General features: G+C 34.9%; 2 long non-coding RNA genes across 3 annotated transcripts in view; one reads left to right on the forward strand and one right to left on the reverse strand.

Moving 5' to 3' along the window:
• The window catches only part of LOC111861831, a 501,275-nt gene that overhangs the window by 84,831 nt on the left and 410,346 nt on the right, over positions 1–6,098 (reverse strand). The window lies entirely within an intron of this gene.
• The window catches only part of LOC117282138, a 28,046-nt gene that overhangs the window by 783 nt on the left and 21,165 nt on the right, over positions 1–6,098 (forward strand). The gene's annotated exons all lie outside the window — the stretch shown is intronic.

A 6,098-nucleotide genomic window follows, 5' to 3' on the forward strand; every position in this document is an offset into this window, starting at 1 on the left:
AGAATTTTCGTAATAAATTTTGTGTTTTAGTACACCCAAAATGAGCAAAGTCTGATGGAATCCATCAAATGGTGCTTTCGCCTATGGATTTGGCCTCAGATGATCAAACGAACGGTAACAAATTACAGACACATGTACAGTGTAGATGTATAGGACCTAAGGAACAACAAACAGGCGATCCTGAATGAGTATGCAGTTTGGGAGTACTGCATCCTATTTCAAAACAAATATTTTGAGTTTATAAGTTCTTATTACATGGGAATGCAAAAAATCACTACTTCAATGATTTTAACAAAAACTAAGAAAATGTATTATTTATTTGGTCTGTAAGAAAAGTGAAAGAATGTGATGCTAGATTTATTCTGCCGGCTATTAGCCAAACATCATTCTGACAAGTGGTTTATTGTGTATTTTGTTCAGAGAAAGACAGTGGTCAATGATACCAGGGTCTCCCAAGTTCAGGATTCAGCAAAATATATTATGAACTCTGCTAAAATAATTTCAAGTATCGTGTAACAGAGTGTGCAGTCATGTCTTCAGTGAAACACAATTTAGTAACCAAATTCTAAATTATGTAAGTTTTGAGGTTTTCACGGCGATGACTTTCTTTAAATTCTAAATTGTTTATTATAAACACTTTTTTCCAAATATACGCAAGTAATATTTTACTAAGACCTGTCCCAAAGGTTCAAAGAATTCATGTACCTTTACAAATCAAGGCCGCAGGAAACAAATGCAGCAGGCTGAATTGCCTTGGAAGTAGTTGCCCATTAAATTGCGAACATGATGTGTACGCATGTATCAGTGTCACGTATATTTTGTGTACTGGCGCATAATTGCACAGACACGCAAATTAGCAACTCCTATCCTCAAATTTATATTGGTATTATTACGAAGGATTAAGTGCTTCTAAAATTGAGCTCAGTGATTAACTGTTAAGATAAGAGGTAACACGGTCCGGTTGTAGTAGAAAAATATAAAAAAATTTCTGTCTAAAAACCTGACGTCTAAATCGTGGGTTGGACTCAAGTTAAACACTGGAAATTGTGCTGGGTCACGTGAGTTATGGACAGAACATTAATATGCATGAGAGTTCAAGGTGGTTTGTGTAGCGAACTGGTTTCCAGACTCTTACACTGATTTCTCTGCTTATTGTTAAGAGATCAAAAACGGCCAATGTTTACTGTAAACGAGGTGTCACGTAAGAACGCGGAAGAAAGAATTTCAATTACAGTAAATTTTTCTAGGTTTTATTTTCCTATATTCTTCCTATATAAAATCAAATGCAATTTACCGTCCAAGCATATCTCGTTCATTGCCTAAGTAGTCTGTGTCTTACACCGACAGGTTTCTCTCTTACAAGACCATCATAAAGATACATATCCTTAAAATATCGGGCGAATGAGTACCTTACTATGTATTCATATGTATTTAAAATTTATTATACGTCAATACAATTTTTTGAAAGGCAAGAAATGGATTTAAAATCCATGAACGATAAATAAAGTCTTGGTGCGAATAGAATTAAAAATTGTTTGACATTTTCTACACAATTTTAACTGTATTTTCATATTATCAGAATTCTGAATTCTCGTTTGTAATCAGCTGCTCAATATTTTTAAACTACGAGGTACCTGAGAACAGGAAGCAGAGGAGAACATCAAGACTTAAGCAGGTGAATGAAGGCAATTCCATAATGACAAGTTCAATAGAAAGTGGATGCCGATTGTACATGAATTAAACATAAGATAGATCAGAAATACATAAGACTTTTTGTAGGCAATCCTGAAAGAAGAGACGGTTTGATAGGACGCGGTGTAGAGGGGATGACGCTATTTAACTTGATTCCAAAGGACCAGGGTATGAAGATATGAACTAAAATAATGTGGCTCAGGACACTCTCTAATGGCAGGTTCTTGTGTACATGAACCTTTTGGTTCATGAAGAGGGGGCTGTCTAGATTAGCTGGGTGACGGCCACTGCCTCTTCTGAAGAGGGCCTCCGCTCAGTGGAGATGGTTAATATCTGTGCATTATTTCTAAGCATTTCTGAACAAAACCTCAATTAAAACATAAACCAAACATTTATAACAAAATAGTGAACTGAGTAAGAACTTCTTGAACAAAAAGATATATGAATTCATTAAGTTATATTAGGAATTTACTAAGTTATGTGAGAAGAGATAATAAAACAAAATTTTGCATTTAGGAACTATCTAGGAATGAATGCAACTAAATCTGCGAAAACATCTACTAAGTTGTATGTTTATATAATTAGGTTTCCAGCTCCAGTCTGGTTTTGAAATTTGCTTTACGAAGGTATCCAAACCACTTTAAGATTCAGAATTAAAGTAAATTTAAATTCAGACACGGATTTTAAAAATGCTTAATCTGTGTACGTAATTTTACCTCTTTATAAAACAAATTCGGGTAACAGCCCCGACATTCTGACTGATAATGCCTGAGACTCCCATATTCCCAGAGGATGAAATTTCTCAGCCATTAGGTTACTATTCGTGTTTTACAGTTAATTAACCGTCTCCTGTTTAATGTAGCACTAATTGTATCCTCTAGTTGCAATGGATATGAAAGTGGGTATTTGAACATTAATTTTCTTCAGTAGTAATATTGATTTCATTACAATCTCTATATACCAGCTTCAAAGGGAAAACATTATATCTTTAAATGCAATAATTCCCGCATTTTAACAAATTGTCAGTGATTCCAGATACAATAAATAACATAACGAAACAAATATTTTATAAAATGTAAATATGACACATCGTCGTGTAGAATAGCCCGGGTAGCGCACTCAGTTTCGAAATTCATTTCATAATTGGAATTCTATGAAAGAGTGTATGAAGATGGGAAGTTTGAATTACGACAGGGAAAGTTTTCTCTCAACACTAGGCACTCTACTTTATCCCATATCTTAAAGCCAAGGCTATTCCCAACAGCTGTTGAAGTCAATATGTTTTAAATTTATGGCATAAGCAGAGAAAGAGGAATATTGCAAAGTTGTGTAAGCTGTACTATGGTTCCCCACTTGACTTTTCATCTAAAGCAATATTTGCAAAACTTGGACCTCTAACGTCCATAATTCAATCGGCAAGACTTTTGCAAAATGAAGTAGAATTCGCATCAAGGTTAGAGTTCTGTTCTATCAGACATGTCTAGAATTTGTTCCTAAATTACAGTTTGTAACTACTAACACTGAAAGCAAGGACATTAGTACACTAGCATATGGTTAGTTCCAAATTCCGAGACTTTGAATGTCGCTGAACAAAGGAAGAAAGAGCTAACACACAAGCCGGAAAATGGGGCATGTTAAGAAAACACCGTAAAGTGGAATGAGATTTTGTCTCTGAAACCATGAGTCAGCTACTACTTGTGAAAAAAACATAGGTTAGGTTATAGATTAGGTATGAAATTTCAAGAACCTAAAAGATTCTGCAAAATTCTAGGCTGTGTTACTTTTAAAAGAAATATTTCAAGAATGAGAACCTTCCAGTTATGATTCCATTCTTTTTAGTAAAAGAAAGGCATAGTTCGAGATTGACAATTCTAGGGCTTTAATATGGTAATACGTGTATATGAAAAGTGGAAATCCTCAAAATTTGTGAAAATTATTCATGTTACCGCTACTTTAAATTATTTCAACACAATGTGAATTTGATCGAAGAAATAATTACATGAATTTATTTACCTAAAAAAAAATGTGTACACTTAAATTATTTTCAACGTTCATGACTGAAATACAATTCGTGTTCGTAGGCGTTAATGATTCATAATCTTTAAAACAATATACGGAAAATCGCACAAGAGATTTTATACACAAAAATTAAGATAATATGACCGTCATTGGATTCACATACACGTAGCCATACAACAAAATGTTTTAATTAATTTCAGTGATATTGCATATAATTTTTAATATGACTTACTTTACTTGCATTTGTATCCCTTAGAAATCCCTTTGTAACGTCATGCGTTTTTCAAATCATGTATAATGCTTTCTTTGCAGTGCTGGTTTTGCTTTCTGATGATGACCAACAGTAGCCGAAACAAGTAAAGGCTTTATTAAGTATTAAATTGTTACACTTTAATGAACTTGATACCGATTAATTTGTTACAACTGTGCAACAGCTCAGAATTTCTCTATAGAAAGGTTAAAATGATTAAGCACCCCTAGGAAATTACATTTTTTATTTTTTAAATCCACATTTTTAATTCTTCTCTGAGTAAAATGCTAAGTAAAACTTCGTTTTCCACTGCTTTGGAGTCTATATAAGTATGGATTAACTTGAGATTTCTCACTCATCGGCGCTACTTTCACAACTATGATCTTGAATTGCCTCTTACAAAGTATAAAGAATTGGGTATTCACTTCAACTGTGCAGTTTTACTGGATTAAGTTTATACAATTTATTTTATATGAATCTCATTGTAACTAATGCTATCCGGCGATGTTTCAGTTTCTGAAATGACTGATGTATAATGACGTTTATGTGTGATCATTAGCTTGTCTGAACTAACATGTGAGAGTCTACCCGAAATATTATGACTGCTCACAATCGAAAAATGAATACCTCATCATTAAATAAAGAAGGGGCTGAAGAGGACAAATCTGAGCAAGGAAGAACTTCCCGCATTTGGATGAGGCAGTGACGTAACTCACATCCGTACAACGTCACGTGCAAACTTTATGAAACGCCCTGCCTGCCAGCTTCCTTTATGTACTCGTAGCCCTTTCTTTCCTATTGCCCTTATGACGTAAAGATGAAAAACTCTGTCATTATTTTTTTGAGGCAAGGAATTACGAAAACTGCCACGCAGCAGAGCATTTGTCTCCTGGTTTTGATTACCGGCTTTATCTGTGTCATCAGGTTCAGATTTTGATTGCAGGCGGAAAGGTTTTGGATAGGTTACGGTATATTTCCAGAAAGCTAAATGTTTATATTGCCGGTCACGGAAGCCGAGCGGTCTAAAGCATGCACTGTCTTCACTCGCTCGGAAGCCGGGATCGTGGGTTCGAATCCCACTCAGGGCATGGATGTTTGTTTGCGTTTTTCTGTGTTTGTGTACAGGTAGAGGCCTTGCGACGAGCTGATCACACGCCCAAGGAGTCCTACCGAATGTGTAAGATCTAGAATAAAATCGAAGTGAACGGAGAAGTTCATGGAGGTAGGCCTAGGCCCACTGGGGCTGTAGTGCCAAGGGAAAAAAATGTTTATATTTTTGTGCAAGGATGTAGAGTTCAAGAGGCATAGCTACATTCACAATTTTTCAAAGAAATTATTGGGATGCGTGGAAGAAGTCGACTGAAATTTTGAAATAAAGCTCAGAATCTCAAAGAGAAGAACATATTTTCGAAATTCATTTTGCGAAATTACAAAATTCTCACAAAGAGGCTGATTAAATTTTAATTAAACAGTCATAACTCGAGAATTACATGAATGATTCCGATCTGCATTCTTGTGAGTGGAGAGGTTGGAGTTGACTTTCAGTTTGTGAACAAAGTTAATAAACACAATTTCAAAGTAATATAAAGTTTGTATATGGACAAATACCGTCTTAAGTGCAACAATTTTATTGTAGTTTTTACTTCTTTTTCCTCCTCCACACTACATGTTTCGGCCCTAAATGGCCATCATCAGGTGTGTATCACTCACGTAACTGTTACACTGCTTGTTAAAATTGTAAAAATCCCAGTCTTTCTAATTGTATAAAATCTTTGTTAATCTACACGCGTCGATTTGATTTTTAAATTAGCACTTTTTAAACCTTAATTCAAGTTAAAATGTCTATAAGATCTTTGTTCTCTTTCTTTTTCAAATTAAAATTTTTCAGGGTACATGCCCTATATCTACGGTGCTGCAGCGGCCACTTCTTGTTTTTATCGCTGTTCATGTGTTGTCTGTAATATACAAATATTTGTGTTACTATCTTATGTTATGTCTTGTTATGTTATTCTTATATGTTTATACTGTTATTTGTACTTACTCAGTGTAGGCGCTCTCTGTGTGTGTCGCTGCTTATCTTTAATACGTGTGCTGTCTGGTGTATTGTGTGCTGTGTTTCATGTTGGTGGGTGTTGGA

This window comes from Cryptotermes secundus, unplaced genomic scaffold, assembly GCF_002891405.2.
Source record: "Cryptotermes secundus unplaced genomic scaffold, Csec_1.0 scaffold180, whole genome shotgun sequence".
Lineage (NCBI taxonomy): Eukaryota > Metazoa > Arthropoda > Insecta > Blattodea > Kalotermitidae > Cryptotermes > Cryptotermes secundus.